The sequence below is a fragment of the Hirsutella rhossiliensis genome, assembly GCF_020360975.1.
Source record: "Hirsutella rhossiliensis strain HR02 chromosome Unknown scaffold00005, whole genome shotgun sequence".
NCBI lineage: Eukaryota > Fungi > Ascomycota > Sordariomycetes > Hypocreales > Ophiocordycipitaceae > Hirsutella > Hirsutella rhossiliensis.
In genome coordinates this window covers 149,553-173,499 of record NW_025408671.1, presented here as the reverse complement: position 1 = coordinate 173,499, position 23,947 = coordinate 149,553, and the positions used below count along the sequence as shown (strand labels likewise).

Below are 23,947 nucleotides of genomic sequence, written 5' to 3'. Positions count from 1 at the left end.
AATTTACGTTAGGGTGTTAAACCGAAACTCTATTAAAATTTAAATATCGTAAATTTAAACTAAAAGCTTTAATAAATCTAAAAAAAACTATAGTAAATAAAGTTCCTTTACCTATAATAAAAATTAACTACTTATTAGTAATAAGCCTTATAACGGTTCTAGTAAATAAGAAGAATAATAATATAAAACGATATCCTTTTATTAAAAGTATAGTAAAAGATCTAAATACTAATTCTCTTAGTTTAATATATTATATAAATAAAAATATATTCTTTAAAAATAAAAATAAAAATAAAAATAAAAATAAAAATAAAAATAAAAATAAAAATAAAAATAAAACTATAAATATATTTTTATAGCTAGGCTTCGCCTTACCTCTAAGAATAAAGTATTAATATATTTATTTATTATTTTAAATAATAATAATAATAATATATTATATAAATTAATATATAAATTATAAATTTTATATATTAATTAAAGGGTATTATAATAAATATAATTTCTACTATAAGGTAATTATAACTTAATAGTAAAGTAATTATTTATAGTATAGTCGGTCTTAGTTTAATTTTAGGTATTTACCTATTTATTCCTTTTTATAAATATTAATACTTATAATATAAATAATAATAATTTAAATAATAAATTAAATCCTAATTAAGTAACTAAGTTTATATAAAATAATAGGTTAGGGTTAGGATGTTTTTATATATAGATTAAAAAAGTAAGTCTTATATTATAGGATAATATATTAATATATATTTTACTTTTATATATAGGAGATAATAATATACTTTTATAAATTAAATCTTTATTTAATAGTATAGGTTATATTTATATAAAGGATAAATCTACGGTCTATAAAGTATAAAGATATAAAGATCTAATTAATATAATTATTCCTTATTTTAATAATTATCCTTTAATAGCTAAAAAATAAAATAATTTTATATAGCCCTCCGCTAAGTAGCGTAAGCTCTTAAAACCTAAGTTATTTTAGTTCGATTCTTAGTATTTACCCTTAAATAAATATAAATTAATTAATATTTTTAGGTTTTATAGCTTATAAGCTTCTTAGTTTAACCCTTACTAGCCGAGTTAAAATAAGTATACTTATAAATGCCTTAGTAGTTTAAGGGTAAAAACACTAACTTTATATATTAGTAATAAAAGTTCGATTCTTTTCTAAGGCTTTAACCTTTAAGGTTAAACTATAAGCTAACCTATATACTATATAGTAGGGCAGTATTCCTTAATTTTTAGGTATTTAAACTTATCCTAATTTTATTTTTAGGCTTTAATCTTTAAGGTTAAATTAATTTTTTTAACTATAATAATAATATCTATCTTATCTCTTTTACTCTTTAATACCGTTAATTTAAGACGTAATATATCTATTTTATTTAATAGAATAGCTATAATTATTTTAATTTATTATATTTTAAATAAACTATCCTCTTTAACTATAATTACTAAAGGTATAAGTATATATAGAGGTTTATTATTAGTTATAAATATTATATAAATATTCTATATATTTATATTTTTAATTAGTATATTAATATTAACTTTAACTAGTTTCTATCTTAGAAAGGTTTAAGTATCTAAATATTTATCTCTAAAAAAATTATTATTATATAAATTTATTTATTAAAATATAAAAATAATTAATAAAATAGGAGAATATCTAAAAATAATAGAATACCCTTTAATATTATTATTTATAATAATAGGATTAATATTCTTAATATCTACTAATAATTTAGTTTCTATATTTTTAGCTATAGAATTATAAAGTTACGGATTATAGTAATAGCTACTAACTTATTTAAATAAGCTAGAAACTAAGGGGTTTACTTTAACCCCTTAAAGATAAAACTTATTTACTTTAGTAAGTAACGGTAGCTTATTTTAAAGGGTATAATAGTAAGAGGCTTATTTTTTAAGGTAAAGCCTTTAGTATAGTAGCTAAGGGTCTTCTTTAATTCTAGGCTCCTATTTAAATAATATATTAAGAAGAAGGTAGCTTTTATATAAGCTGCCTTTAAAAGACTATCTTACCTAACCTTTATATAAAAAGGCCTATTATTTAAAGCCTTTAGATAGCTCTACTAAGCTTATATAACCTCTATAGTATACTATAGGGCCTAGCTTTAATATAGGGGGCCTAAGACATTTAAGAGCCTTATAAAGCTATTTTAAAGGCTATAAAACTAAGCTCTCTTAAAGGTCTAAAAGGCCTTTAAAGGATCCCTTATTAAGGCTTTAAAAGCTAAAGCGGCCTTACCGCTATTAAAGGTATAATTTAAAAAAGTATACCTCTCTTATACCCTCTAAACCCTATACTTCTTACTTAGTTACCCTATAAAGCAAGCTTATAACCTAGCTATATAAGATAACCTTACTAACTTAAGCTTTAACCTAAGGGCCTTAAGCTATATTAAGCTATATATATAGCTCTTCTACCTCCTTAAAGGCCTAGTAGCCCTTATAGGACCTAATTATAACTTAGAAAAAAGGAAAGCTAGGTAGGAGCCCCTATAGGCCTTAGAGCCTAAGGCCTTTATTATAATAATAAAGGCCCTTAAGCCCTTATATTACGACTACGGCTACTAAGCCGCTAACGGTCGACCGCGTTAAGCACGTAACATAGTCTAATAGATAAATAGTCGGCACGACTATCTAATAAATATAGGATCGAGGGGATTATAGAGATCTAAGTAATCTAGGATTAATAAGATTACTACGCTCTATACGATCTAACGTTAGGGATTATAGCTAGGCCTATAATCTAAGGATAGTCTCTATAGGTATATATAGCTACCTACTTTTACTCCTTTAGATAAATAGCTCTCTAGCTTTTAATATAGATCTTTATTACGATTCTATCTTTAATTCTAATTACTTAGTTATAGTCTATAGTCTATAACCTCCGACTTATTACTAATATAATATACTTATTATTGCTTAGACTACGCCTTATTATATCTACTAATATAAACCCCTCGATAGGTTTATCCCTTAAGAATAATACTAGTCGTTATACGTTAAAAGCTCTTATTTAGTATAATACTACGTTACTTTAAGTAATATCGTAACTATTAATATACCTATATAGTAAGCTAGATTAACTAACTCTAGAGCTACTATATCGCCTTAGGATATAATACGCGAAATTATCGCCCTTCGATATAAGGTATAGTTACTTAGGAATAGAGGAGGTAATAGATAAGTTAGGGACCTTAGAGAAGTAGTTAAACTAAAATAGCTAGGACTATTCGATAGTACTTATAGCACGCTTCGAGACTTTCTTACCTAACTTAAGGCCTACTACCGGTTTTACCCTACTAAACTCTTAGACCTAGTCGAAAAGGTACTCTACGTAGGAAATTATTTATCTAGAACAGCACTCGCTTAGTTTAGACCTATTATAAGAGACTTTCTCGATAACTAATTAACGCAATAAGATAACGAGATAGATAAAGTCTTTACTAGTTTCTAAGGATTTAAAGAAGCTATTATAAAAGTATTTAAAATAACTAATAAGGAACGAGAAGCTAAATAGAAACTCTAAGAACTTTAATAAAGGATCTTAGTATCGGATTATACTACGAAGTTCTATTAAGTTACCTTAAAGCTTAATTAGGACGACGAACCCCTTATATTACGATTCTATAATAAGCTTAAAGAAGAAGTTAAGAACGAGCTCTATAAGGAAAATCGACCTAATAACCTCTTAGACTATATTACTATAGTAGTATAAATCGACGATAGATAGTATACGCGACGCTAAGAAAAGAAATAAGGAAGAGGTGTTACGGAGTAAGTAGAGGCGTATACGTAGGTGCCGTCCGTAGGATAATATTAATAAGTTATATAGAGCTCTTCTATACGCGGCTAGCCCGCCCCTATACTTATAGGATCCGGCCCTCTATACGTTATTACCTATAATAGTTAAAGACTCTTATATAATGCCCTCCCTTAAGCGCGGCGTAGCGCTGCCCTATTAATAGCTCCTATATAATTAGGCCCGTGCCGCGGGCTCTTCCCTACCTTTTCCCGTTAATAGGGCCGGCCCTACTAGCCTTATTATCCCCGCGCCCGTTAGCCTAAGTAGCTAGGACCTAGCTCTATACTCGTCGGCCGGCTAGCCGTTTAAATAGGGGCGTAACCTATTATATACGCCCCTAAGTAGCCGGCGGCTAGTCCGGACCTATATAAGCCTTAGGTTGCCCGTCCCCTCTACCTTAGGTAGTATCCTCTACTAAGGGGTATATAAGGCGGCATCCCCCCCTTCCCCCTTCCCTTCCTTCTCTCCCTTCTTTAACTATAGCAATAGTATTAATAGGTAAGTTCCGCTCTACCTAGGGCGTTAGTCCGTTCCTAGCTATACGGGCCGCTCTATTAACGTATACTTATAGTAGTAGCGGTAGTAGTAATAATAGCCCTATAATAATAATAACTCTAACTAGTAAGTTCCGCGCTTATAGAGCGGGAGGCCGTATCCGTCGTGTTACCTCCCGCGATAGATATATCCGCCTCTCCTACCTCCTCCTTCTCGGAGCGTGCGGAGTCGTTCGTTAACGCCGTGCTAGCCGCGGCCGACGACGACTCCGCCGCTACCGCCGCTCCTGCCCGCGCCGCTGCCACCGCTCCTACCGCCGCCGCCGCCGCCTCTACTACGCTATTCGCTCTTACGTCGCCCCTTAGGGTAACGACGCCGTCCCCGCCGCTACCCGTGACGCCCGGCCCCTCGGCCCCCGCCTCCGTCTCCGCTACCCCCGTAAGTCCGTAGTTAGGTAAGCGTAATAGACGTTGTCCGCTAACCTCCTATAGTATAAGCGCTAAGTATAGGCCGGCGCCGCCCGCTCGGCCCCCTATATGCGTTATACGTCGTAGGAGCTCGACTACTCTAACTAGGCCGGGCGCCGCCGCGGCGGCAGCTGCTACTAGTACGCGCGAGCCGGCCGCGCCTATAAGGCGGCGCCTCTTATCTTACTCGCTACGGCGTCGGCTTAGAAGGCCGGCTTATATAGGTAGGTGCGGGGGGCTACTAAGAAGCGCCTTACCGCCGCCGCCGCCGCCTCTCCGCCCTATAATAAACGCTATTTTTATCTCCGCCCATACTATTACGCTTATATTGCCTATATTACCGTAACTGCCCCCTCCGCTATACCTACTTTATAGTCCTAGCCTAGGCTACTATTAGTAGTCCGCTAGTCCGTCGTTCTTATCTACCGTTCTAAATAAAGCTTCGAACTTATCGAGGGCTATAGTTCCCATAAACTTACGTATAGGTTCCTACGTAGGGTCGAGATACCCGCGCTACTTAACGAGGACCTCCTAGCGTTTCCCCCTACCGACCTTTTTCTAGCGCGCGGCCTATATCTCTTTAACCTCGAACTCGTCCTCTCCCTCTACCTCGATTACGGGCGGTTAGGCGTCTACTACTTCTTATCTAGGCAGCGGGTTAGAGGAGGCTCTACGAAGGAGGTCTACGTTAATCTTATTATAGACCCCTATTAAGAGACTATTAAGCTCTATAACCTACGGGCTAATAACCCTCTATACTATAAACTTTGCGTATAGCTAGTTAAGCTTCTTCTTTAGCCGTGCCGACCTATAGTTACGGAGGTCTAGCTATACCTTATCTCCTACCGTAAACCTATCTACTAGGGCCCTAGTCTTATTAGCGTGCTGCTCTTAATCTTACGCCGCGGCGGCTATCGCGGATTAGCAATAATCTATAGTCTCCTATAGCTTTCGTATAAATATAGAGGCGCGGCCCTCCGGTAATAAATTACTATACTACTCCGCTACTACGTCTATAGTAAAGGGAACTAGTAAGGGTAGTTTAAAGCTATATATTATAAAGAAAGGGGCTATCTTAATAGAGGTATATAGTTTACTATTTAACGTAAGTTAGGCCGCGGGGAGCTAACGGTCTTAGTCTACTTAGTTATAGGCTATAACGGCCTATAGGTAAGCCTACGCCTCCTAGTTAACCCTCTTAGGCCCTCTTTCGGTCTATAGGTAATATACTATACTAAGTAGCTATATAATCTAAAGTAGCTAGTATAGGTACTACTAAAAGTAGCTAGTCTAATTCGATCCCCTATCGCTTATAATAAAGGCTAGCTAGCTATACGAGCGGGCCTAGTACTATAGGAAGCGCTCTATATAGGACTCTATATCTATAGATAGCATCGGCTTTAATACTATAGACTTACTAAGTCGGTCCCATCATTCTATATATAGCGGTTGCCGCCCTTTATAAGTAGGAGGTCCGTTATAAAGTCTATCTATATATATATATAGAACTAGTCGGGCACCGGAAGCTACTTAAGTAGCCCTTTAAGCTACGCCCTCTAAATCTTAATACAGCCGTAGATATCGTAGTTATAGAGGAAGCAGCGAACGTAGTACTATAGGAGGGGCTAGTAGAAATCCCTCGCGAGGCCTACTACTATGCCCTGCCTACCTAGGTAGCCTACGATACTAGAGTTATAGATAAGCTAGACTAGCTTCCCTTAAAGCTTATTCCGTTTATCTAGCTTTACCGGTCTATCCTTCTCCCTAGCTTCTATAGTATACGGCGCGCCTAGCACCTATAGTCTCCCCCGCTAATATAGGTGCCCCTATAGGTCGATATAATAGTCGGCTACTTATACCTTTAGCTTTAGCTTTAGATCGAGGCGTCGAGCGCTAGACTTAACGGCGTAGCGCACGCTCTCGTAGGTACGGTCTAGAGACGATATCCTATCCTATAAGCGCTAAAGGACCTTATCTTAGAACACCCGCGCCGTACGCGCCCCTAGGCTAGTCTATCCCTCCTTACTAGGCTAAGGTAAAGGTATAGGGGAAGGCTTATCCGTTAGCGCCGCGCCTTCCTTTACTAGGAAAGCTCCTATATAAGTCCGTAGCGCTTCTTATAGGATAAGCTATAGATCCTAGGCCTCGATATCCGCTCCTATCGGCCGGTCTTAATCCCTCTAAGAAAGCGTATCTAGGACTACGGAGTCCCGCCCTAGCCGGTACTTAATTAAGAAGTTAAAGCGTAAGAGATACTCCGCCTAACGGGCTTACCGCTTTAAGAGGTGCTAGTAAGTTATAAAGTACTTAAGGTTCCTATAGTCTATAAGAACCTCGAAGCTCTTATAGCTCTAGAGCTCCGCTTACTATTGCTTAAGATAGCTAATAATCGCTAGTATCTCCTTATTATAAATAGCGTAATTCCGCTCCGCTAGGGTTAGCTTATAGGAGTAGAACGCTACCGGTTGCTTCCGCCTATTTACCTCCTCTTCCGCCGGCGTAGATAATAAAGCCTAGGTACTTAACCTTTAACCCTAAATTGTACTCACTAGGTCGAGGTAGAGCCTATAAAGCTAGAGGCGCTCTAGGACCTTCTATACTTTCTATATATAGTCCCATAGAGCTGCCTGTATAAATAAGGATATTATCTATATATATAGAAAGCGAACTTATCGAGGAAGTCTTAGCACGTTATTAATATAATACTAGAAGGTAGCGGGCGCTCCTAAGAGGCCGAAGGGCGTTATAAGCTACTCGAATAAGCTATAGCGTATATAGAACGCTATCTTCTACTTATTACCCTCCGAGATCTATACCTTATAAAACGCTTATTTTATATCTAGCTTTATAAACTACTTTACCTTCGAAAGGTTACGGAGTATATCTAAGATTAAGGGTAAGGGGTAGCGGTCCGGCCTTATAATTGCGTTTAGAGCCTTATAGTCGTAATAGAACTATATCCCGCCCCTTAGTTTACGTATAAATAGGACCGGCGCTCTTACTTTAGAGCTACTTACTTAAATAAAACCCTTATCTAGGAGGTCCCTTAGCGTCTTCTTTAGTACTAGTAGTTCGTATAATATACTATAGCGGTCTAAACGGTGCGGTAGTTCCTACCTTCTTATCGGTGCGGAGCACGATCTTATAGTCTACCCCTAGCTTATACGGGTTAAGCTTATCCGCTTAGGACTTAAATAGTAGGAGGTCGTAAAAGCGCTCCGGTATCTACTACTATAGCTTAGAGGGCGACTTTAGCTTCTTCGCCTAGAGGGCCTTATCGATATCCGCTAGGCTAACTATATAGACCGCTATATTAGCCGCTGCCTAGCTTTCCTCCCGCTTTAACCGTTGTATAGTTCCTATAAAGATAGAGGCAAGGACTTCTTATACCGAGTATAAAGCTCGTACGCTTAGTCCTACGCCTATAGAACCGTCGTCGTAGTAGACCTACCGTTATATAGGCCTAAACTATAGCTTCTTCTAGTACGGAACCGAGTATAACTCCGTATATAATAACTAGGGTTTCCTAAGGATTAAGGGAAACTCTAGTTAAGGGATTATATAGGCTACGATGTTTATAGTAACTGTCGACCTCATAGCTAGCGTAATGCCCTAATTACTATACCTCTATCGCGCCTAAGCGCTTTACTCGCCTTAGGCGATCTTTCTACTAGCACTTATATCTCGATAAGCGCCTCGTTAACTACGGCAGTAGTACTAGTAGCCCTTATCTATAAGGGCGGCGATAAGTATGAGTTATTAACTATAACCTATATTAAAGTGTGCTTCTTCTATACGGGCGGATAATTCCTCTTCTCCTTTACTAGTACTAGTAATTGGGCTCTAGAGCCTATCTTTACTCTAGAGCTACTCTTTTCCTCTAGGCCTAAGGAGCGGAGTCCTCTCGTCGTTCAAGGCAAGGAGCGGTTCTATCTTCGCTACTCGAACTACTATGGCCGCTTAGCTAAAAGGAAGGCATTTTAATATAGTATATGTATTAGAAACGCGGCGTCTACTTATAGCCCTATACTACCTTTATTAACCGGCTTATATACTCGCCGTAGTTAGTAGGCATAATTACGGGGATAAGCAGCTCCTATAGGGCTAGCGTAATTAAGTTCCGTAACTATATAAGCTTCGCGCTATCTTCTTATACCGTAGTTCCCGCTGCTCGTGAGAGCGTCTCTTTAAAGTCGGGGAGGAATTCGCTAAAGGTTTGCCTATCCCTTTACTTAAGGGTCCGTAGCCTATCCTACGCCTTCTCCCGCTCCTATACGTTGCCGAACGTATATATAAGGTATTAGAAGAAGTCCTATAGGTCGCGTTTACTTCTAGGGCCGCCTTTATCTTAGAATCCGGAGATCCGCCGATCTAGCTCGGCAGCGTATAGAGGAGCGAATACCACGCTATATCACGATAGCTATTTAGGCCCTATTTCTCGTTTATTATAAACTTTATCTATAGCCGGCTAAGGAAAAAGTAGAAGGACTTAGGCTTATAGTCCTAAGTCGGCTAGGGAAGCGGCTTCTATATCGGTAGTGCCGCCGCCGTAACCGGTGTTGCTAAGGTCGTAGGGGTTAACGCTAGTCTTATAGACGGCTCCCCTAGTATAGCGAGAACCTCGTTCTTCTCGCTGTCTATGTGATAATATTAATAAGCTATATAGAGCTCTTTTATACGCAGTCTACTCCTATACTTATAGGATCCGGCCCTCTATATATAACTATACGGCTTAGGCCGCGGCCTAAGCCTATTACCTATAATAGTTAAAGACTCTTATAAGAGGAAACTAAAACCCTTTTTATAAGAATAACTTTAACTAATACGCTAACTATAAGAAGAAGCGCGAAACTCCTATTACTTATACTTATATAACTAACCTAAGTAAGATAGATCTAGATATAATATAGAAAAGTAAAGGAAAGTATTTTAACTATAGGAAACCTAGATATTACTTTAAAGAATATAGATAACCTTATAAGGAAAAGAAAACCTACTAGGCACTAGCCCTAGAAGGTAAGAAATACTTAAACGCTACTAATAGATAGGAACTAAAGTATAAACTCCTTAGTTAAACTATATACTACGACGACGAATATATAGTATACTTAAGCGATAAGAACGGTACTAGATAGTTCTTAAAGCTACTAAAGAAAACCCTTATAATAATATAACGAAGGGATCTTAAAACATAGAAATAAGTTAAATTCGTAGAACTAGAATACCCCTATCCTAAAGGAGTCTCTTAAGACTAAATTAGGAAGAACGGTAAATAATTCTAGGAAGATATATAAAATAAAAATCGATAATAACGATAGGTAGTCTATAAATAATATAATAAAGAAGATATAGATATAGCCCTTATACTTACGAAACTTAGATAATAACTTAAAGAGGACTAATAAAGTATCGACGATATAAGCTCTAAAGAATAAAAAATACCTAGAGAAACGGAAGATAAGAACGAACTTATACTACTACCCTCGCTATTAAGGGAGAAGGCTATAATTAAAGAATACGCTTTATACTTTAAAGAATTTAAAGAAATAATTAAAATTAGAACCTAATAAACGCCTTAAATTCTTATAGAAAACTAATAAGCTATATTAATTCGATATTAACCGGTACTATATAAAGGAGACTACGCTATAGCTATCGCTATAGTCGATACCTTTATAGCTCTATAATAAGAATAGTAACTATAAAGAGAATTTAAAGACGATCTATAAATACTACTTACTTATAAGCACTATAAGTATATTTTATAGATATTATACGTCTACCTAGATTATATAATATACTTCTAAATAAAGGTATAATATAACGCTTTCCTAGTTAAGTTCGAAGGATAAGTACTTTCGAAACCCTACCTAAGTATAGAACTAAACTACTAGAAAATCGATTAACGCTACCTAAACGACTAAGTTATATTATTAGAACCCGATTATAGTATACTACTTAAATACTACGATAATTATAGTTTATTAATAAGATATCTTTTAGAGATATTCTCGCGAAGAGAGATGCGAGAAGTGCATAAAAATGCACGAAGGTGAAATTAGAAGTAAGGGGTCGGACAGGCAGGGCAGAGATGTTTGAATCTTCATGGTAGCAATTTGTAGGGAGTGATTGTTGTATTGCCTTGATTGTCCTTCTTCCTCTATCCAACGCCCCTCTTTATACCCTTCTAGCATCTCAATTAACAAAGAAGATCCTACTTTAGAAGCCACTAATGTCCTTTCGACTACCGAGCTTTTGCCGGTTTTTCCTCCTTTCCAGCCGTTGCCGGCATATCCGTCTTATCTCTCGCCACTCCATAGGAAGCCATCGCCACTTCTGCTTCCCCATGCCCCACCCTCCTTTCTGCACCTCTTTCAACTCCTTCATTAAAGCCTGTTTTTCAGCTTCCTAGGTCCTCGTGCCAAGGGATATCTCCGAGAACTGCGAAATCAGGCCACGCTTCGACACACCCTTAGCTATGGCCTGCCTCAAGGGCATAGCTAATACGTTCAAGAAGTGAGCGCATAGAGGAGGTTCTTAGCTCTACACTTCTCCCTTTACTCTCGAGAGCAGGGCCCTCGGTCCCTAGGCTCTTTCAGACCTACTAAGGAAAAGGGGCCTAAAGAGGGAAAGTCCTATAAGAAAGGGGGCCTCTTAGAAGGAAAACCCAATCAAAATAGGGGCCTCTAAAGGAAAACCTCTTCCTTTTCTTCGGCTGCAGACGTCACCTTCTCGCACGTGCCATTAGCTCCTCTCGTAGACTCTAAGGCGGGCCTCTAAGGACAGCTTTTCTCGAACGTCTTCTAGCCCTATTTACTATAAAAAGACAGCCAGCTTCTGCTTCGGCAGGGGCTTCGTAAGACCGTCGGCTTTCATCGATGCCGTTGGAACCCAACGGACGGAAATACGTCCCCTTTAGACCTCTTAGCGTAACCAATGCTAGTAGATATCGATATGCCGTAGCCGGGTCGATAGCTTACTGTTTTCCTCCGTAAGAATTCGTATAGTCTGCGTGTTATCGCATTCTATAGCTAACGGGGACGGAATTTATGTCAACGATATTAGTAGCCGGCTAAGGAAAATCGCTTCTTTTGACGCTTCTAAAAGAGCTAGTAGCTCTGCCTCCGTGCTTAATATAGTGACGGTAGCTTGTTTCGAAGCTCTCTAAGCAATGGTTCCTCTAAAAAGGGATATAATATACCCCTATGAGCTCTTTCTGTCTAAGGAATTGTCCGCAAAGGACGAATCGCTCGAACAGAGGAAGATTTCGGCAGCTAATTTCTTCCTTTCCTACCCTCCTAGGCGCAGACCATATAATCTCGTTGAATAGAGATAAAGGATTGCTCTATCTGCCGCTTCTTGATGCCTAGGGCTAGGATTCTGGTTGTGCCTAGCTAGCCGGGAGACCGTAAAAGAGATATCCGGTCTAGTAGAAATAGCTGAAAAAAGCAGGGAGCCCACCTTCTATTGGTATTGGTGTTTCTCTTGCTCCCTGGCTTAAAAGGACGGATCAGGCAAAAGCTCTTCGTCTAACATAGGCGTAGAGGGAAGCTTCTTATCGAGGGAATTAGGGAGGAATTTATAAGCGACCTTATCAATATAGGCGTCCTAGGTAAGCCAGATAGTCCGTTAGGACCTATTCCTAAGGATTCGTATCCCTAGGAACCACTTTAGCTCCCCTAGCCTAGTCATCTTATACCTTTGTTATAGGCCTTTTATAGCCTCCTAGCAGTTACTTCTTCCTCTTTCGGTAGCCCAGATAATATCGTCGACGAAGAAGACCGTGATTTTACCCTTCTGCATTATACATGGTTCCTAAGGGACTTTCTTAAAGCCTAGAGCTTTAAAGGAACCTATTAATAAAGAAGGGGTAATCTTCGTAGTCCGTATAGAGCTTTCCTAAGCCGTAGAACCTTTCCTGGCTGTTAGAAGCCTAGTAGAAGGCATATGATAACTTCTTCTTCTTCGAGTAGACAGTTAACAAAGGCGTTGACTGCATCCATCTATTCGAGCTCGAGGTCGAATTCCCTGCTATAGCCATAAGGGTCCGAAAAGACATCCTGCTAGGGTAGTTGCCCTAGTAGGAAGATCCCCTTTTTCCTATTAATTCCCATAGACAACTAGCCGGGCTTTGCACTTTTAAAGGAAGCCGTGTTTATTAGTCTTATAGATAAAGACCCACTTACAGCCAAGGACCTGTTTTCCTCTTGCCTTTCAGGACCTCTTCGAAAGACCCCATCTCTTCGTGTAAGGCCAGTGGTCTTTCTGTGCCTGGAAAACTGGTCTCTAAAGTGTTTTCTAGCTGCTTCTGGTTTGCTGGTGGGTCCGGGAGGTCTCTTTATGTACCTTCCTTGCTAATACTGGCTTGAAAAGCCGGCCTGCTATGAACGCTCCGTGGAACCGTCTTCTATTACGTTAGGTAGAAGTCGGAAAACGATTAAAATAGGAGAAACTGGTCTTCTTTCGTATCCGTATCCCTTCATACCTTCCTTTGCTTCAAGCAGGGATAAAAGGCAGCCGGTAATCCTTCGAGAGAGGTGCTTTCCACCCCTTAGGGTCGAGACGGAAGACTAACTAAGAAAGCTGCTTCTGATCTTCTTCTTCTATAAGAGGAGTGTGTAGGCAGGCGTATTCCAGCTCTACCGCTTTCCTATAGTCTCCTTCTTCGTCTAGATCATCTAATCTAGCAGCTTCTCTTCTTCTTCTTCCTCGAAGTCGGCGTTATCCTCTACTGCTTCGACGTCGGTTTCTTCTTCCGTTTCCTCGTCTAGGGCCTCTTCTTAAGACTATTAGGAAGGGGGGATTTAGATCTTCTGAATTAGCTAACGTTGTAAGAGTAAGAGGGGCTGTTGATCCCTCTTTCCGTCGAAGAAGCTAGATTCGTCGAAAATCATATCCCTAGTCGAAATAACCTTCCGTAGAAGAGGAATCCAGATCCGGAAGATATTCGTAGAATTATAACCAACGAGGTAACCAACAAAGGCCTAGGATCGCTTTCTTTTCTTCTTCCTTTAGCTGTGCATCGGCAGTCATAGCGTATGCCTTACAGCCGTAGGCACGAAGGTGGCTAGCGGCCCCTTCTTCGCAAGAGCTCGAGGGGGATTTCCAGTCTGTTCCTTGGTTTAGTTCCCTAGGGTCCTTAGGGTCCTCGGGTCCGGTTCCGAAGGTAACAGGCGGTCTCAACGACTTCCCTCCAAAGGTCGTGGGAAGCCTGCAGCAAGTCTCATCGTACGGGCCCTTCCATCATAGCACCCCCTGATCTTTCTGCCCTCCGTTCTAGGCCCAGGTATCTGGTGCTAACGGGAGGTAAAATGCCCTTTTCGAAGCCAATTTAAGATATCCCTTCGTAAATAGCCTGTTAGACCGCATCTTCTTTACCTCGTAGCCAAAGTAGGATTTCATCTAGTTAACGAAGTCCCAGAGGGCAGACCAGTTGTGCCTAGGTAGGTCCGTAAGAAATAGGGAAAACCATCCTCAAAAAGCGTCTATGAAAACATCACCCTGACGAAGCTTCCTGATCCTCGAGACGTCGGTCCAGTCGACCCAAATTTCCTCACACGGCTAGTCCGGCCGTAAAGGCGTTCGTCTGGAAATTCGTCTCCTGGTCTTTCCTTGGCCGCAGTGTTCGCATTCGACGGTCTTTGGTCCCCTTATTCGTACGCCTGCGTGCCAAAGAATGCCGTCTCCTTAGGCTGCCGGAAGAGGGTCCTTTATAGTAGACCTATTCCTCCTAGCAGGGAAAGCTGACTTCTCGAGAGGTTCCTTCCTAAGGATAGGTCGGAATTCGAGAACAAATTAACCGAATTTTTCCTCGATGAGTCCAATAGTCTGATTCTTCTAGACTAGCCTCGTAGGCTCAGACGTCGTATCCTAGAAGATTCCTTCCTCTCGAAGAAGGCGAAAGGAAATCAGGCTCGTTGAAAATCGAGGGCAAAAAGCTACCCTTTTTCGTCGAAGAATTCGTATAGATCCGTTAGGTAATTTCATCGTAAAATTCACCCTTCCGTACCCCTCTATCCGTACGGTTAATTCCCCGGCAATAAGGTATTACCTCCGTGCCTTCTTAAAGGACCGGAATCGTGGAGTATATTGCAGATGTCGAGGAAGCAACCAGAGTTGGATAGCTGATTTTCGTAGGGGATAATCGGAGGGCTCTAACGGTTGGTCTTGGCCTTGTTGATCCGTAGGGAAGACAAAGGCCGGATTTGCTATACCAACGATTTTTCCTCGAATTTGCGGCTCGAATAGGGGCAGCGGCGTTAGTTGCTATTTCTTAGCAACCCGAATCTCGTCTATCTTCTTCTGCAACGAGGGGTCCTCCTTAAGAGACTATTGTACTATTTCTTATAGCCTCTTTAAAGGGTTGACTCCTTTAGGTCGGTTTTCCTCGAAGACCTGCCAGCAGTCTTCTAGCCGATGGGGCTTTGCATGCTTAGCAGGTAGGTCGATTCCTCCTCGACGTTGTTCTCTTCGAGGAATCCTCGTCCCTTCCGGAAGGTCTGCTTAAAACCCCCTTACCCCTTGTTACTGATGTTGACGAGGTTCGATTTCGACTCAGTTCCCAATTTTTCGACTAACGGACCGAAAGGTCCATTGGGGACTAGTCGGGCCGGTCTGACTGACGGACCGGGCCGCCCGGAGCAAGAGGCGGAGCGGGGCCGGGCCTAGGGCAGCCGTTGATGACGGTGTTGATGCTCGAGGAGGAGGAGCCGAAGGAGCAACAGCCGCAGCAGCAGCAGCGGAGCCGCAGCAACAGGCTGCAGCAGCCGCAGGCAGCAGGTCGAGCCGTTCGTCGAGTGGCCGCCACGAAGGAACAAGACTGTTTGCTATTGTACTTCCAGCAGCCTCTTCGTCTAGTTCCCGCCAGCTCGAAAGATAGTCGAGTAACCGTCACTAATAGGCTTTATTAGCAGAGATATATCCTGTAGCCACTAGCCCGAAAGAGCTTCTATGAGGAAGTATTGATTAGCTTCTCAGGATTTCTTCCTACTTAGCTAGCCACGAAGAAGCTAGCAGGTTCCTAGCAGAAAAGGCTTCGTAGGCCGTATAGGTCTTCCTAATACGGTCAGTCATATAGCCTCAAGGAGCTTATTAAGGTCTCGAGCTTTAAAAGCCACTGCCTAGGAGTCTCTTCCTCTCAAAGAGATTAGTTTCAAGGGTACTAACGGATTCCTTATCGCCATACGAGCAGCCGTTAGAACTTCGTCTCGTAAAGGTATTCCTTTCGGTGACTCTCGTAGTCGCCTAAGGCAGCAGAAAAGCTCTCTATTATGCAGAGGTTAGCTAGAGAAGAGGGTAGCCCTCTATAAAGTCCGCGTTGCCCTAGACGAAGAGGGGGCTCGAGAGGGTCCTGCTTGTCAGAGAAGACTAAATCGCTGGATAGTTCCATCCACACGAGCCCAGCTCCTTTACCCACTTATCCCAATCTTAGGGTTTATAAGAATCGTCCTACGGACCGTAGGGGTGGCAGAGTCGTTTTTCACATCGTCAGCGAAGAGGGGGCAGAAAAGTCGGTTAAAAATCGGCTTTTCTAGTAAGAGGTGTGAAGCCACGAGGGGTGCAAGTAAGGTGCTTTGCAGCAGCCGGAAGGTATAGGAATACTATTCCTCCCGGGCTTATAACTCTCGAAGAGAGATGCGAGAAGTGCATAAAAATGCACGAAGGTAAATTGGAAGTAAGGGTCGGAGCAGGCAGGAGAGATGTTTAAATTCATGGGCAGCATTGCAGTAGGGGAGTGATTATTATATTGCCTTAATTGTCCTTCTTTCCTCTATCCAACGCCCCTCTTTATCTCTTCTAGCATCTCAATTAACAAAGAAGATCCCGCTTAAAGAAGCCACTAATGTCCTTTCGACTACCGAGCTTTTGCCGGTTTTTCCTCCTAGCTGCTGCCGCATATCCGTCTTATCTCTCGCCACCTATAGGAAGCCATCGCCACTTCTGCTTCCTCATGCCCCCACCCTCCTTTCTGCACCTCTTTTCAGCTCCTTCCTTAAAACCTGTTTTTCAGCTTCCTAGGTCCCTCGTGCCAAGGGATATCTCCGAGAACTGCGAAATCAGGCCACGCTTCGCGACAGATATATAAAATCTATAAATACGCTAAAATAAAAGAATAGTATAACGCTACTTACTTTAAGGTATCCGAACCCTTAATCTTTTAAAGACTTATATAACGAGTTAAATATAATAAGGAAGATTATAATAAATATATATACCTAAACTATAGAGTTTATAAATACGAAAAAGTATAAGTATAGTATAAACGATATAACGGTATACTAAAAGATTATTAGTAATACGTACGAAGGCTATAGGCCGTATTCGACTAAGGGAGAATTAATATAAAAACACTATATATAAAATAAAAAGATATAAAACGAAAACTCGACCTTTAGTATAAAAATAAATAAAATTATAAAGTATAGTACGTAATTAATTATAAAGTAGTATAATATAAACGATATAGCGTTAAGAAATAAGAAATCTTTAATTAGCTATAAGAAATTAGTCTCTTAAGCCCTAATATAATATTATACGACGAAAATATAAAGAAACGATATTAATAATAAATTAAAGAAGAATACCTAAATAAAACGAATAAAGACTAGGTAAAAAACGAGGTACGCTATCTATAAAAGAGCTATAGACTAGCACGATATAATAAGATCTAAGGACCCTATATATAGTAATAGTAAGCTATAGCGACTAAATAGTATTAGATATCTAAATCGCGGGATATTATATATATATACTTTTAAACTATAGCGTAATAAGTAATTACGTTTTACCTAAAGTTATTAATCGTTACCGACTTATATAGAGATATAAGATAGATCTATATAAACTTATAAATATTAAAGGAGAGGCCTTTAACTATAATAACGGAATTATTAATATAGAGATTAATTACCTTAATATTAATATCTAGGGCTATAATAAATAAGTTAACTTCGATATTATAAATATTAAAGAATACGACCTTATATTAAGGCTTCTATAGCTATAGGAGAGTAACCTACTAATAAACTAGAAAACTAGCTAGCTACGTTAAAATAAAGATATAAGTTTCTAAGACTAGTAGATTTAAAAGAAAGTAAAATTTTACGATAATTTAGCTACTAAATTATAAAGATCTAAAGAGTTATTACTACTCTAAGGAAAGACCTTAAATAAATTAATAAAGAGCTTAAGTTAAGAGAAACTAGCTCTTAAAAGAAAGAATAAAGCCTATAAGATAGAATAAAGAATATCCCTTAGGAATACCGGAAATACGATAAACTCTTTAAGGAAGAACTTAAGATAGGGTTACTTAAATATAGCTAATAAGACTATAAAATTTATCTTAAGGATAGAATAACGCCGACGTTCTATAAGATCTATAACTTAAACGAAAAGTAACTATAAATACTACGCGACTACCTTAACGAAAATCTATAAAAGGGATATATATAAATATTAATATCTAAAGTAAGCTACCTAGTTATATTTATTTTAAAGAAAAACGGTAAGCTACGACTAGTTATCGACTATAGACGCTTAAACGATATTATAATAAAGGACCGAATACTATTACTACTTATATCGGAACTATAAGATCGACTATATAGTAAAAATTAGTTTATAGCCCTCGATCTTAAAGGCGCCTATAACTTAATACGTATAAAAAAGGGATATAAATAGATAATAGCCTTTAAAACGAAATTCGGACTATTTAAATATCTAGTAATACTATTTAAACTTATAAATATACTAGCTACCTTTTAACGGATAATTAATAATATCCTATATAAATACTTAGATATCTTTATAGTAGTATACTTAGATAATATCCTAATCTTCTCGGATACCCTAAAAGAATATAAGGAATACGTCTATAAGGTACTCCGCGTACTTTAAAATATAAAGTTATTAGTTAAACTAAAGAAAAGTAAGTTCTATATATAAGAAGTAGACTTCCTTAGATATACGATCTTACTAAGAGAGATATAAATATAATAAGATAAGATTAACTTAGTTAAAGAATAGCTAACGCTAAAGAACGTTAAGGATATAAAGTTTCCTAGAATTTATAAATTACTACTAACGATTTATTAAAGATTTTAGAAAGATTATAGTACTACTATATAACTTAACGAAGAAGGAAAAAGAATTTATATAAGACGATAAAGCTAATAAAGCTTTCTAATATATTAAAACTACGATTACGTAAGAACTAGTCTTAACTACCTTCGATCTAGAACGATAAATCGAACTCGAAACCGATATATTAGACTTTACTTTAGGAGTATAAATCGGATAAAAAGATAATAAAGGAAGATTACGACTAATTATATTTTATTTAAAGAAGCTATATAGCGTAGAACTTAATTACCTTATCTACGATAAAGAATTCCTCGCGATTATTTAAGCTTTTAAGGAATTTCGATATTACTTTCTTAGAAGTAAGTATAAAGTTAAGGTTTATATAGATTATAAAAACATCTTATACTTTATAATAATATAATAGTTAAATAGACAATAGATCTAATAAGCTAAATACTTATTAAAATTCGACTACGAAATAATCTATAGAAAAGGAATAGAAAACGGTTGAGCTAATGCCCTTAGTCGACGAAGCGACTATAATATAGGGGCACCTATAGCGAAAGGATAGCTCTTAGAAATCAACGAAAACGGGAACTACTAGCAACGATAGCTAAATATAATATTTTAAGTATAACCTAACGACTCGATATACTAAAAGATCCTAAAATAGATAAAAGAATATAAAGCATTAAAGGGATATAATATAAAATATTTAGAAGTTCTAATATATAAGAATAAAATCTAGATACTATTAGAATTATAAGATAAAGTTATATAAGATATATATAAATATTTAATATATAGATACTAAGGAATCTAAAGAATAATAAAACGGATTAAATAATAATATAACTTCCTATAGCTAAGTGAAGTAGTAATAAGTTATTAAAGAATATAAACTTTATATACGAAGTAAAGCTTAAATAATATAAACTATATAAAGAATTATAACGCTATTAGTACTAGAAATTATAGGATTTAATAGCTTTAACTATATTATAAAGCTATTACTATTTAAAAGAACCTATAACTAACGTTAAATATAATAGTATATTCGTTATTACTAATAGATTAATAAAGTATAGATACTTTTACCGTATAAAAAGTAAGTAATATAAAAGAGCCAGTATATATATCTCTATAAATAATTATTAGTAATTATAGACTACTAAATAAGATTATTCTTAATAAAGGAAGTATATTTATAGCTAAGTTTTAGTAAGCTCTTATAATATAATTAAGGACGAAATATAAGCTTAGTATAGCTTATTACCTATAAATAGATAGATAAATAGAACGACTTAACTAAACGCTTAAATAATATTTATAATACTATATTAGTTACTATAAGAGTCTTTAACTATTATAGGTTATAGGCTTAGGCTATAGCCTAAGCCGTATAGTTACGTATAAAGGGCCGGATCCTATATATATATATACGGGCTAGCCGCGTATAGGAGAGCTCTATATAGCTATTAATATTATCCTATAAATAGCACCCCACGTGTACGCCCTACCTACCTGTAATAATATAAGCTATTAATTAATAGATTCATTAGATATCTCTCTAAAGAGGGCGCCCCCTTTAATAAGTACTCCGCTCCCTTAGATAGATAGAAGTATCGTAGCCATCCTAAAAGCATTAAAAGCGACGGCCAGCTTAAAAGGATAAGGTTCTCGCTATATTAAGGGAGCCGTCATAAGACCGGCTTTAACCTCACGACCTCCGTAACGCTAGTTGGCAAGAGCTACTACCGATAAGGAAGCTGCCCCCTTAGCCGACTTAGGATAGTAAGTTAGAGTCCTTTACTTTTCCTTAGCTAGCTATAGATAAAGTTTATAACCGAAGAAATAGGCCTCAAATAGCTATCGCGATATAGCGTAGTATTCGCTCCTCTATACGCCACCGAGCCTCAGATAGCGTGGATCTCAGATTCTAGATAATGCGGCCCCAGGAAGCAGACGCTATCATAAGACTTCTTTAATACCTTATATACGTTCGGTAACGTATAGAGCGGGAGAAGGCGTAAGATAAAGCATAGACCTAATAGAGAGATAGATAAACCTTTAGCGAATTCCTTCCTAATTTAAAGAGACGCCTTTAGGTAGCGGGGATTATAAGATAGAAGATAGTACGAAGCTTATATAGCTATAGAATTCGATTACGCCGGCCCTATAAGAGCTACTTATCCCTATAATTATACCTACTAACTATAGTAAGTACGTAAGCCGGTTAATAAAGGTAGCTTAGGGCTATAAGTAGACGCCGCGTTTTTAGAAGCTCTATAAGCGCACGCCGTATAGCGGTAACGGGATTACTACCCCTCTATAAGATAAATAGCCGGCTATCGATATAAATAGGGACACCTTAATATTAGCTACCTATACGGACCGGGCTAAACGCGGTAAGAAGACGCCGTCGACTACCCCTTATACCGCCCTATACTCTAAGTAGCGGGCGAAGTAAGTAACGAGCGAGGAAATCGGGAAGAGGAAGGCTAACGGCCGCTACCTACGTTACGGAGTATCTATATACTTTATATTAAAATACCCCTTCCTTTTAGCTAAGTAGCCTATAGCGGTTTAAGTAGTAAAGATAGAACCGCTCCTTGCCTTAAACGATAAGGACTCGCCCCCAGGCTTAGAGAGAAAAGAGTAGCTCTAGAGTAAAGATAGGCCTCAGAGCCTTAATTTCTAGTACTAGTAAAGGAGAAGAATTATCCGCCTATATAAAAGAGAGCCTACTTTAACATAAAGGTAATTAATAACCTCACCCACCGCTTTTATAGATAAGGCTACTAGTACTATGCTATAGCACGAGGCGCTTATATAAGAGATATAAGTACTAGTAGAAAGGATCGCCTTACATGAGTAAAGAGCGCCTTGCCTAATAGAGGGTATAGTAATTATGCATTTATATAGCTAGCTATGAGGTCGATAGTTATTATGTTTATCGTAGCTATATATCCTTAACTAGAGTTTCCCTTAACTTTAGGAAACCCTAGTTATTATATATAGAGTTATACTTAGTTCTATATTAAAGAAGTTATAGTTTAAGCCTATATAACGGTAGGTCTACTATAACGACGGTTCTATAAAGCGTAGGACTAAGCTGCAGAGCTTTATACTTAGTATAAGAAGTCCTTACCTTTATCTATGTGAACTATATAATGCAAAGGGGTAAGGCTAGGTAGCTGCTAACGTAGCGGTCTACATATAGTTAGCCTAGTAGATATCGATAAGGCCCTTTAGATAAAGAACAAAGTCGCCCTCTGCTATGCAGTAATACTAAAGCGCTACGACCTCCTACCGCTATTTAAGTCCGAAGCGGATGTTTAACCTATATAAGCTTGTGGGGAGACTATAAGATTATACTCTATACTAATAAAAAGGGGTAGAAACTACCTATACTATTTGCACTTATATAGTATATTATACGCGGAGCTACTAGCTAAAGAAGACGCTAAGGGACCTCTTAAATAAGGGTTTTATTTAAGTAAGTAGCTCTAAAGTAAGAGCGCCGGTCTTATTTATACGTAAACTAGGGGGCGGGATATAGTTCTATTATAACTATAAGGCTTTAAACGTAATTATAAGGCTAGACCGCTACCCTTTACCCTTAATCTTAGATATACTCTATAACCTTTTAAAGGTAAAGTAGTTTATAAAGCTAGATATAAAATAAGCGTTCTATAAGGTATAGATCTTAGAGGGTAACGAGTAAAGATAGCGTTCTATATACGCTATAGCTTATTTAAGTAGCTTATAACGCCTTTAGCCTTTTAAGAGCGCCGCTACCTTCTAGCTATATTAATAATATACTTTAGGACTTCCTTGATAAGTTCGCCTCTATATATATAGATAATATTCTTATCTATATAAGCGGCTCTTATAAGGACTATATATAAAAAGTATAGAGGGTCCTAGAGCGCCTTTAACTTTATAGGCTCTACCTTAACTTAGATAAGTGCGAATTTAAGGTTAAGAGGGTTAAGTACCTAGGCTTTATTATCTATATAGGCATAGGTATATAGGCAGACCCTATAAAGATCTAGGCGATTTAGGACTAAGCTGCCCTAACTATATAAATAGGTATATAAAGCTTCTTTAGGTTCAACTCATTTATAGATATTTATTAAGGCTTCTATATTATAATACCCTTAAACGAGATTACTAAGAAGTAGACCGCTTTTTACTAAGGGCCTATATAGGAAGGAGCGTTCTATACGCTTAAGGACCTATTCTCTTAAGCCCTAGTACTACTCTAGTAGGACTTCGACTAGTCTACGTTAGTTAAAGTAGACCATAGCGGCTAGGTACTTAAAGGAACGCTCTCTTAGGAGGTAGATAGGTAAAAGTAACTAATAGCGTTCTACTCTTATAAGCTAACCCTAATAGAGCGGAATTACGCTATTTACGATAAAGAGATACTAGCGATTATTAGCTACCTTAAGTAATAGTAAGTAGAGCTTTAGAGCTATAAGAGCTTTAAGGTTCTTATAGACTATAGGAACCTTAAGTACTTTATAACTCGCTAGTACCTCTTAGAGCGGTAAGCCCGCTAAGCGGAGTATCTCTTACGCTTTAACTTTTCGATTAAGTACCGCCCTAAGCGGGACTCCGCGGTCCTAAACGCGCTTTCTTAAAGGGATTAGGACCGGCTAATAAGAGCGGATATCGAGGCTTAGGATCTATAGCTTATCTTATAAGAAGCACTATAGACTTATATAAGAGCTTCCTTAGTAAAGGAAGACGCGGTGCTAGCAAATAAGCTTCCCCCCGCGCCCTTACCTTAGTCCGGCGAGGAGGGATAGACTAGCTTAAGGGCGCGTATAGCGAGAGTATTCTAAGATAAGGCCCTTTAACGCTTATAGGATAGGATAGCGGCTCTAGACCGTACTTATAAGGGCGTACGCCGCGCTATTAAGTCTAGCGCTCGACGCCTAGATCTAAAGCTAAAGCTAAAGGTGGTAACACTACTATATCGACCTATAGGGATATCTATGCAGCGGGGAGACTATAGGTACAAGGCGCATTATATACTATA

General features: G+C 38.1%; 1 non-coding gene across 1 annotated transcript; it reads left to right on the top strand.

Moving 5' to 3' along the window:
- Nucleotides 1-1,124: 1,124 nt before the first annotated feature.
- On the top strand, nucleotides 1,125-1,196 carry HRG_12101. The gene has a single exon. It is a non-coding gene; the product is annotated as a tRNA-Ile (tRNA).
- The last annotated feature ends 22,751 nt before the right edge of the window (nucleotides 1,197-23,947 follow it).